The following is a 12,213-nucleotide window of genomic DNA, read 5'->3' on the forward strand; positions in this document are numbered from 1 at the left end:
TCCATTTGGATGAATTTAGGTAAGGTATGTAACTTCTGCTAGTCTCAATCTTCCCATTTCTAAATTAGATCTTACAGTAGTATTTACCTCAAAGTGTCATGACGGTCAAGTGAAATACTTCATATAAAGTGTTTGGCATATAGGAAGTGGTCAATAAATATCTGTTGTTAATATGAATTTCTTCCTCTGCTGATCTGATATCCTCAGTGATGATTTAGATCATATACTAACATTCACCTATTTGGAAAATTGTGTAATTTTCCTCAGTTGTAATAATTTTTTTCCTTAGCTATAATAATTTAAAATTTTAGAAGGGTATTAATACCTTTACAAATACATTCATCATATCATATAAAAATAGTATACTCATGCTCAGTTTAACTTATTTCTATATAGTATGATAAGGAAGTAGAACTATATCATGATCCTCATTTTTTAGTTGGGATGCCAAGTCAAAGAAAAATTAAGTGAATTGACCAGAGTTATAGACTCCATAGCATAATAGGAAGTAGTTCTATTAAAATTCCAAAGATTTTGGGGCACCTGGGTGGCTCAGTCGGTTGAGCGTCCGACTTCGGCTCAGGTCATGATCTCACAGTCTGTGGGTTCGCGCCCTGCGTCAGGCTCTGTGCTGACAGCTCAGAGCCTGGAGCCTGTTTCCAATCCTGTGTCTCCCTCTCTGCCCCTCCCGCAGTCTCACTTTTGTCTCACTCTGTCTCTCAAAAATAAATAAAAATATAAAAAAAAAATTATAAAATTCCAAAGATTTAGAACTTTGATTTGAACGCGAGAAAGCAAATTTATATAATGAAGAAATTGTATGTAATTGATTCTATAAAAAGAACATTTAATACATTGATTTGGAAACCATGGTTTCTTTTGTAGTTAATTTTTATGCTAATAAGAGTAGACAAATTTTTCATACCTTTAATTGCATTTGAGTTTGCTTCTAGAATACTGGCAGAGGGGAAAAAAAACTTACTTTTAAGTGATGGAAAAGTTATTCAAAATATCATTGCAGAGAAAAAGATCTTTTTTCATGACAGTGCGCAAGTTAATGCTTAACTTCTGATATACATTCAGTGCTTTTTGAGGGTTTTGACACTGCTATAGTTGTCATGCATTTTCTTAGACATTACACCCTTTTCATTTCATACAAAATTATATTCTCTGACCATATATAAATTGCCATTTTGCCATTCTCAATCTTGTTATATACAATTTCTCACTTTTGATTTCACAAAGATACACATTTATTTGCCATTTCGTTGAAATATGCCCTTTATGACAAAGTATTCTTGCCATAAGTAAGTCTCTGACAGATTAAAACAATCAGTATGGTGACCTAATTCCCTAGTTTCTAGGGAAACTACCTACCTGGTCAGCCATCCTACATCTGCAGAACTATGAGAAGAGTCTCTCTAGTATTATTCCATTTTCATTTGTGATAGAGAGATGAATGATCTTGCCAAATCGTTTTTTTAAGAGTTTAGTGATTGGCTTATAAGAGAAGCATTAATCTAGCCAACTTGATTAGTCCATTTATGCCATAGCTCTAGGGTTCCTATATTCACATATGACATTTCAGACTTCCAAGGGACAGAAGGCTCTCACAAAAGAAAAACTTTTACACTGCTTAAACAGTATAGAATCCACAAAATAAGTAATATACTGTTCTTGGTTCACCAGGCAGCTATGTTTTTTTTGCCCTCTCTGGGTCCCTAGTGAACTGCAACTCATTAAACCCAGATACATTTGGACATCAGACCCCCTCTCTAACGAGGAAAGAGGTCACCACAAGGAGAAACGCAGAACTGCCAGTCGGATTCACCTCCCACCAGAAACCTACTTTAATGAGCATGTTCTTGCTTCTCAGGGCAATCTTCATGCTCTCACTTTGCTCTCAGCAAGAACACCTGGGATTCTTCAGCCTTGCCATGTGTGGAGAACAGCCCAAAAATAGGCCTGCTAAGACTTCCAAGATGGATTGCTAGTCTTTGTGAGTCACCTCTGAAACCTAAAACTCTGTGCTTTGTGATTTTTGTTTGCATCATTAGGATGAGGAGTTTCAGCAAAGCTAACCACAATTACTTGTAGCTAATCTTAGCAGATATAAAAGCAAGCATTTTCTCTTTCAAATCCATATACATACAAAGGGCAAATAAAACCTAGGGTTGGATAATTCTTTTACAACTACCCTCCTCAACAAAGTACTCATTAACAAAAGCTTTTCAGTATAAATATGGTATTCCACTAAAAATGAGAAGTGTATTTTCCAACTTGATATGATTTTAAATGCTTACCTTTACATACAATACTAGCAAAGAATAATTAGACCTGGGATATTAAGCATACAGATTGCACAGTGGCTCTTCATACAGGGAGATAGGTCAAACTCTGGAAGGACCCATAGACCAGGCTGGCATTCTCATGAGACAGAAGCATACACTGAACTGGGCTTTACAGAATACATAGAACAAGAGGTATCATGGTAAGGCCATGTTTTATCAGAGTGAACTCCGGTACCCACAACCCATGTCCTTCCTCTTGTCTTTTTAGTAAAGAGATATATTGTATCATAGAAAGATATATATTAGGATGTATATTAGGATGCATTATATCATATAATGATATATATTAGGACTATCTTTTGGTATATGAACCCATAAGCAGAGTGGGAGGTAGTACCTAGAAATAACCTGGAAACAGAAAAAGGATGAGGTAATACAAGGGCCTGATAAATATGGATTCAAGGCTCATTAGAATCCAGGTTGCCTCCTATTTAAAGGAGAACCATACACATTGTTATGTAACTTTATGTTTCAAGCTCAAAGGTCACACCAGGCTACAATGTTTGGGTATACATGTACTTGGGCAAATAGGAAAAAAGGAAGAGTGAAACAAGAAAAGAGAATGGAAAGCATAGAGTAAGAAAGGAAGGGCACAGAAAGGAAAGAGGGAAATAGTGGTATTGGTACCATAGCTTGTCTATTCCAGATCCAAAGACAACACACAAAAAAACCCACATCTGAATAAATTGTCATCAACTCTCAATTACTTATGGGAGAGAATGCTAAAGAAAATGAAAATAAAAATTAAAAAGCTGATTTCCGTGGGTTGTTTCAATTTGCCCTAAGAATCTAGGCACATTTTTCAAAGCTTAAAGTGTTTATGTCAGCTTCATGGAATTACAATCCTTAATGTCTCACATTCACATCCAGAGGATAAACGATGACCTATGTTTCCAACACCTCATTAGCCAAAGTTATCAAGTCCCTTTAGCAATATTAGCCCTCACAAACTTTAAGAGCACCAAGCATTACTGCCGCCGTTAATTTGTAGAAAGGAGAAGGTCGAGACTTAAATAAGTAAGAGAATTCAGCTGTCTGAGATTATACTGTGTACCCTGGAGCTGAGTTAAAATACAGACCGCTGGATTCTGCTAACATACCGTATCTTATGTCCATCTTAACTTTTACCCAAAGTTATTGGTTCCCAGACTGGGCAGTGCTGTAATTTCAGAAACTTCTAAAGAGTGCATGAGCTCTCTTAGACCAAATGTGACTCAGAATCCAAACACACGAGCGATTGTTCAGTTCTCTAAGTTCCAGTAGAGTGCAGGTTTGGCCAGAAATTTAATTACCTTGAGGACAGACTGCCTAAATACCTACTGGAAGAGGAGCTTTTTTGGTTGGCTTTGTTTTGTTTTAATAAAAATTAACTTATGGATAAGTAGGATACATACCCAGAAATCAGGTTTCTGACATCTTCTGAAATAGACTACTTTTGTGAGGTTTGAAAGGGAACAAGGAATTGGACTCGTTCTCAGCTGAGAAGACTGGCACGAGACTGGAATTGAACCCCTGGGATGCTGGATCTGGCCTGCACTGGCTTGTGCAAACAATTGTTAAATTTGTAGGAATTTTGTGAGCCAGTTTTTAATTACAGCCGTTAATGAAATGAAATTATATAAACTTAAAAATAAAGAAATTATGTTAAAAACATAGGTGACTGTACTTAATAGTTATCAGTTCCTAATTATCTTACTACATTTTATTGTTTATGTCTATTTTATGTGTTCAGTGGGAAGGCTATAAATGGCATGCTTCTATGCATCTCTTTCTAACTTCACTTTCAGTAACTTCCTGTTGGTAACCTTAAGTAGACAACGGTGAGAGGATTGCCACAAGGGAAACTGGCAAGCAGCAGAGCTAATGATTTATTGTTTTGTTGATTGTCTAGACCAGGGTTCAGAAAACTAGAGCCTACCCAGTATCTGCTTTTATAAATAAAGTTTTATTGGAACATAGCCATACCCATTCACTTATGTATTATCAATGGATACTTTCACACTACAATGGCAGAGTTGAATAGTTTTGAAAGAGATAGTATGGCTCACAAAGCCTAAAATATTGACCATCTGGCCCATTATAGAAAAAGTTGGTCCATCCCTCATCTAGAATTTAAAAAGTGATGAGGCAAATGTTAATAATGCAAACTAAACGCAAAAGCATGTTGTTGTTTGTAGCTGTTCCATTGTGAATAGCACACAAAACTGAAGAAATATTCTTCTATATTGGAAAACTATTATCTGATTCAGCAGAGTAATCACTCATGTTGATGAGTGAGTGAAATTTCAACATAAGTATGCTGAACCTAAAAGTGATTTTAGTTTAATGAATATAATCTGTGTGGGAGTGAAAAGTAGTTTAACAGTAGATCACACATCAGCCTTACAACAATTTTATTGGGTAAGGAATCAGTGGATCACCTTACACCAATTAGAATGGCTACTATCATAAAAACAGAAAATACATTTTGGCAAGGATGTGGAGAAGTTGAAGCTCTCTTGCATTGTTGGTGGGGATATAAAATGGTGTAGCCACTATAGAAAACAGTATGGCAGTTCTCCAAAAAAATTAAGATAAAACTACCATATGATCTGACAGTGCCATTTCTGGGTGTATGTACATAAGAATTATGAGCAAGGTTGTAAAAGATGATTTGCACACCCATGTTCATAGCGGCAGTATTCATAATAGGCAAAAGGTGGAAGCAACACAAATCCATCAACAAATGAATGAATAAATAGAATTGTTATATACTTATAATGAAATATTATTTAGCCTTAAAAAGGAAGGAAATCTGGTCACATGCTACAGCATGGATGAATCTTGAGGACATTATGCTGAGTGAAATAAACCAGTCACAAAATGACAAATATGATATGATCCCACTTTTATGAAGTATCTTCAGTGGTCAAATTCATGGAAACAGAAAGTTGAATGGTGGTTGGCAGGAGCTGGGGGGAAGGATGAATGGAGAGTTGTTGTTTAATGGGTATAGAGTTTCAGCTGTACAAGATGAAAAAGTTCTGAAGATTGGTTGCACAACAATCTGAGTATGCTTAACAGTTTTCAATTATATTATACACTTAAAAATTGTTAAGGTGATGAATTTTATATGTGTTTACCACGATTTAAAAAGAAGAGTTAGTAGACTGAGGTACATTAGTGAAATCCTGGTTAAATTGCAGCCATAGTTTGGCTTATAGATATAATTCAGCAAAAATCAAATAAAAGTATTTGGTGAAAATCAACTAGTCCTATTGAATTTATAATGAGTATTATGTATGTTATCATCATTTGTAATCCATGTTACATATTCTTTATATGAGTAACATGCAGAATAAAATTACGTATAAATATATACACGTATTTTCCTAACCAAAGAACATTTACTAGCACAACACTGTTAGGACCAAGCTCTCAGGTGGAGTTGGGGTCCACTCTGGTAGAAGGACACTAGCCTGGCTTCAGGTGCCTGAACTCTATTCATTATTCCTCCAGTTACTAGATAGACAATGCTGGGCGACTTGCTTAGGCTCTAGAGTCTCAGTTTCCTTATCTGTTAAATGAGAAGTGGATTGGGCAATCTGGTTTTCTGCTGCAAAATTCTATGACCATATCATATTGTAAGGTCCATGAAGTTACAGTTTGTTTTTTTTTTAATCTTTGCATTTCCAAAAACATTTAGCATTGTTCTTTGCACACTCAACCAATGTCTGCAAAATTAAGTTGTACAAAATTTTTCTCAAAGTATTGGTGAATTCTCAAGGATAGATGACAATAGCTAATATTTCTCATATTACTATGCACCAGTTGCTTTATCCCATTTAGTCCTTTTAACTATATGCTGTAGATAGTTATTAACACTACTTATAAAAACAGAGTAAATGAGAGTCCTAAGATCTTACAGCTAGCAAATGGCAAACTGGGATTAGAACTCAGGTCTGTCTCATTTCACAAAAATCCTCTTAAGCACTATGCAATACTGCTTCTGATCAAGATTTAAGGTTTTCTTCCTAAATGTGAGACCTGAAACCATAAAACTCCTAGGAGAAACCATAGGTAGTAATTTCTTTGACATAAGTTGTAGAAACATTTTTCTATATATGTTTCCTCAAGCAAGGAAAACAAAAGCAAAATTAAACTATTGGGACTACACCAAAATTAAAAGCTTTTTTACGGTGAACGAAACCATCAACAAAACAACAAGGTAATGTACTGAATGGGAGAAGATATTTTCAAATACTATATTTGATATGGGGTTAATACCAAAAATATATAAAGAACTTATACAATGGCACACCAAATATAATAATAATAGTAATAATAATAATAATAATAATAATAATATATCTGATTAAAAATGGGCAGAGAACCCAGATAGATATTTTTCCAAAGAAGACATACAAATAATCAACAGACATATGGAAAGATGCTCAACATCACTAATCATCAGGGAAATGCAAATCAAAACCACAGTGAGATTGCCTAAAATCAAAAAGGCAGGAAATAACAAGTTTTGGCAAGAATGTGGAGAAAAAGGAACCCTCAGGCACTGTTGGTGGGAATGCAAATTGGTGCAACCATTATGGAAACTGTATGGAGGTTCTTCAAAAAGAATTACAAGTAGAATTATGATATGATGCATTATTCTGATACTGGGTATTTACCCAAACAAAATGAAAACACTAATTTCAAAACATATATGTGCCCCTATGTTTATTGCAGCATGGAAGGAATCCAAACGTCCACTGATAGGTGAATGGATAACAAAAGCGTGGCGTGTGTGTGTGTGTGTGTGTGTGTGTGTAAATAATCGAATGGAATATTACACAGCCATAAAAAAGAATAAGATCTTGCCCTTTGCAACAACATGCATGGACCTAGAGAGTATAATGCTAAGTGAAATAAGTCAGAGAAAGGCAAATACTAATATGATTTTTCTCATATATAGAATTTAAGAAACAAAACAAACTAAGCAAACTAAAGAGACACACACAAAAAGCAGACTCTTAACTATAGAGAACAAACTGGTGGTTACCAGAGGGGAGGTGGGTAGGGGGATGTGGGAAATAGGTGAAGGACTAACAGTACACTTATGATGAGCACTGAGTAATGTATGGAATTGTTGAATTATTATATTGGACACCCAAAACTAATATAACACTGTATGTTAATTATACTTCAATAAAAAACAAAAAAACTGCTCAGAGAAAAAAGAATTAAGGTGTTCCCCACAATTCTAATCATGAAGAAGCCCTCTGAAATGCTATAAAGTAAAATGACTAGCAATTCTTTACATCTATTCATTGTGACCCTAGAGGTGATATATATCATCTGTATCTGTAACTTTAGTGATTTGGTCAGGATCATCTGTTTCTCTAAAATGCAGATTTCTGGGCTCCACTCTAGACGTATTCAATCAGAATCTCTGGAGTGAGGTCGGGAAGCCATTTTTTTATGTGTTTTTTTTTTTTAATTTATTTTTGAGAGAGAGAGAGAGACACTGTGAGCCGGGGAGGGACAGAGAGAGAGGGAGACACAGAATCTGAAGCAGCCTCTAGGCTTTGAGCTGTCCACACAGAGTCCGACGCAGGGCTGGAACCCAAAAACTGTGAGATCATGACCTGAGCCAAAGTCGGACACTTAACCAACTGAGCCACCCAGGAACCCCAGGAAGCCATGTTTTTATCTGGATCATTATGATTTGGGCATCTGTACCACATTTGGGATAGTACTGATCTAGAGCTGAGACTTTCAAACATTTTTAACCACAACTCACTTAATACATTTTATATCATGACCCAGAACTTATGTATGTGTCCACAAAAATGTGAGAATTCTGACTCTTATTGTTTACTTTTATTTGTATTGCATGTTCAAAAGCCATTCTGTGCAAGACTATTTAGCAAAATGCCATCATGAGGTTCATAGTTGGTAATTTCATGAGGAATAACCAAAAGCTGCTGTATTTCATAAATCATGCAAGAACAGATTTTGAGTATGGTTAAGAACTAGAAGTAAACCTACATTCCAAGAAGGCAAAATATTGCTTGACATTTTTTAAATGATTCCTTCCCACCCCCAGATTTATTGAGGTATAATTGACAAATAAAATTGTATGTATTTAAAATGTACAACATGATGATTTGACATATGTATACTTTGTGAAATAATTACCATGATCAGATTAATAAACACATATTTCAATCACAGTTACCCTTTTTTTGTGGCAACAACACTTGAGATCTACTCTTTGCAAATTTCAAGTATACAATACAGTATTATTAATAATAGTCACCATGCTATCTATTGGAGCCCCAGAACTTATTCATCTTATAACAAAAGACTTGTACCCTGTGACCAGGATCTCCCCATTTTCCCAACCTCCATCCCCTGGCAACCACCATTCTACTATTTTTCTATGAGTTTGACTTTTTAAAAAAATTTCACATATAAGTGATATCATGCAGTATTGGTCTTTCTCTGACTTATTTCAGTTAACATAATATAAAGTTTTTTAGGTTCCTTTATGTTGTTGCAAATGATAGGATTTCCTTCTTTCTCATGTCTGAACAATATTAATCCAGCCATCCATCAGTGGACTTTTAGTTTTTTCCCATATCTTGGGTATTGTGTATGATGCTTCAATGAACGTGCCAGTGAAGATATCTCATTGAGATATTTATTTTGTTTGCTTTGGATATATATTTAGAAATGACATTGCTAGATTATATGGTAGTTCTATTTTTAATTTTTGGAGGAACCTCCATATAGTTTTCCATAATGGTTGTACCAATTTACTTTCCTACCAACAGTGTACAAGTGTTCCTTTTTTCTCCATGTCCTTGCCAACCTTTGTTATTTCTTGTCCTTGTGATAAAAGCCATCCTAACAGGTATGAGATGATGTTTCATTGTGCTTTTGATTTACATTTCTCTGATTATTAGTGATGCTGAGCACCTTTTTATATGCTTATTGGACATTAATATGTCTTTTTTGCAAAAATATGTATTCAGATCCATAGCCCATTTTTTAATCAAACTTTTTGCTATTGAGTTGTAGGAATTCCTTATGTGTGTGTTTGGATATTAACCCGTATCAGATATATGCTTTGCAGACTTTTTTTTTCCATTAGATAGGTTGTCTTTACATTTTTTTTATTGTTTCCCTTGCTGTGCAGAGGCCTTTAGTTGATCTAGTCCTAGTTGTTTGTTTTTGTTTTTACTTCATGAACTTTGTTTCTTAACTCCTCTTGCTAGGACTTTCAGTAATATGTTGAATAGAAGTGGTGAGCATGGGTGATATTATCTTGTTTTCACCATTGAGTGTGATGTTAGTTGTGAGTTTTATTTTATTGAGTTAGTTCCTTCTATGCCTAATTCATTGAGAGTTTTCATTGTCAATGTATTGTATTTTATCAAATGCTTTTTCTTCATTTGTTGAGATGCTCATATGAATATTCTTCATTCTATTAATGTGTTATATCACATGCATTGACTTGCATGTGTTGAACCATCCTTGCATCCCAAGGATAAATCCACTTGATCATGGTGTATGATCCTTTTAAGGTGCTGTTAAATTCTATTGGCTAGTATTTTGTTGAAGATTCATGAGGAATATTGGCCCGTAATTTTCTTTCCTTATAGTGTCTGTGTCTGGCTTTGGTATCGACCTAACACTGGCCTTGTAAAATGAATTTAGAAATATTCTCTCGTATCCATTTTTCTTTTTTGGAAAAGTTTGAGAAGTATTGGTGTTAATTTTTGAAATGTTCGGTAGAGTTCACCAGTGAAGTCATTAAGCCCTGGGTTTTTCTTTGCTAGGAGATTCCTGATTACCAATTTAATCTCCTTACTTGTTATTGATCTGTTCAGATTTTTTGCCTTTTCATGATTTGGTCCTGGTAGGTTGTATGTTTCTAGGAATTTAACTTTTTCTTCTAGGGTATCTAATTTGTTGTTGTGTTATTATATCTTATGATCTTTTCTATTTCTGTAGTATTGATTTTAATGTCTCCTCTTTCATTTAGAATTTTATGTATTTGAGTCTTTTTTTTTAGTCTAGCTAAAGGTCTGTCAATTTTTTTAAAATTTCTTTAATGTTTTATTTTATTTTTGAGAGAGAGACAGGAAGACATAGAATCTGAAGCAGCTTCAGGCTCTGAGCTGTCAGCACAAAGCCCAGTGCGGGACTCGAACCCATGAATGGTGAGATCATGACCTGTGCTGAAGTCTGACGCTTGACCGACTGAGCCACCCAGGTGCCCCAAGGTCTGTCAATTTTGTGTTTTCAAAAACAACTCTTAGCTTCACTTACCTTTTTAATTGTTTTTCTGGTCTGTATTTCATTTATTTCTGCTTTGATCTTTGTTATTTTTTACTTTTGTTAACTTTAGGCTTAGTTTATTCTTTTTGTATTTCCTTGAAGTTTAAAGTTAGATTGTTCATTTGAGATCACATTTTTCTTATTGTTGGTATTTATCACTATGAATTACCCTCAGAACTGTTTTTACTGCATCCCATAAATTTCGGTGTGTTGTTTTTCTGTTTTCATTTGTTTCAACATATATGTGCCTTCCCTTTTGATTTCTCCTTTGATCCATTGGTTGTTCAGAACTATGTTGTTCAATTCTACACGTTCATATTTTTTTTCAGGTTTTCTCCCATAACTGATATCAAATGTCCTATCATTGTTGTTTGCAAAGATACTTGATATTATTTCAAATTTCTTAAATTTGTTAAGACTTGTTTTGTGACCTAAGATGTATCCTGAAGAATATTCTGTGTGTACTTGAAAAGAATGTGTATTCGGGTGCTGGTTGGATGGTATGTTCTGTATATGTCTGTTAGGTCCATGCAGTCTAAAGCATAGTACAAGTCCAATATTTCTGTATTGATTTTCTGTCTGGATGGTCTATGCATTATTGAAAGTGGTGTACTAGTCTTCTACCATTATTGTATTATTATCTATTTCTCCCTTCAGATGTGTTAGTATTTTGCTTAATATATTTATGTGTTCAGATGTTGGGTGTATATATATATATATATATATATATATATATATATATTTACAATTTACAATTATCATATCTTCTTGCTGAATTGACCCCTTTATTATTATATAATAACCTTCTATGTCTCTGGTTACAATTTTTTACTTAAAATCTGTTTTGTCTGGTATAAGTGTTGCTATTCCTGTTCTCTGTTGGTTTCCATATGCATGGAATACCTTTTTCCATCCCTTCACTTTCAGCCTACCTGTGTCCTTAAAGCTGAAGTCTCTTGTAGGCAGCATATAGTTGGGCCTTCTTTTTCTTTTATCCATTCATCCACTCTATGTCTTGTAATTAGAGAATTTAATCCACTTACATTTAAAGTAATTATTTATAGGTAAAGACTAATGCCATCTTATTAATTGTTTTTCAGCTGTTTTGTAGTTCTTCCTCTCTTACTGCTTTCCTTTGTGAATTAATGATTTTTCTTAGTGGTATACTTTGATTCCCTTCTCTTTATCCTTTGGGTGTCTACTAGTGATGTTTTCTTTGTGTTTACCATGAAATTTACATAAATTACCTTGTAGTTATGAGTCTCTTTTAAGGTGATAACAGTTTAACTTTTTGTACAAAAACTGTCCTGTTACTCCTTGCCCACATTTAATACTTTTGATATCATTACATCTGTTTATACAGTGAGTCCATTAAAAATGATTGAAACTCTAGTTATTTTTAATACTTTTGTTTTTTAATCTTCATATTATTTAAGTGATTCACACAACACATTACAGTATTAGAGTATTCTGAATTTGACTATATACTTACCTTTATCAGTGTGTCTTATATTTTAATATATTTTCATGTTACTAT

Source organism: Leopardus geoffroyi, chromosome B2, assembly GCF_018350155.1.
Source record: "Leopardus geoffroyi isolate Oge1 chromosome B2, O.geoffroyi_Oge1_pat1.0, whole genome shotgun sequence".
Taxonomy (NCBI): Eukaryota; Metazoa; Chordata; class Mammalia; order Carnivora; family Felidae; genus Leopardus; species Leopardus geoffroyi.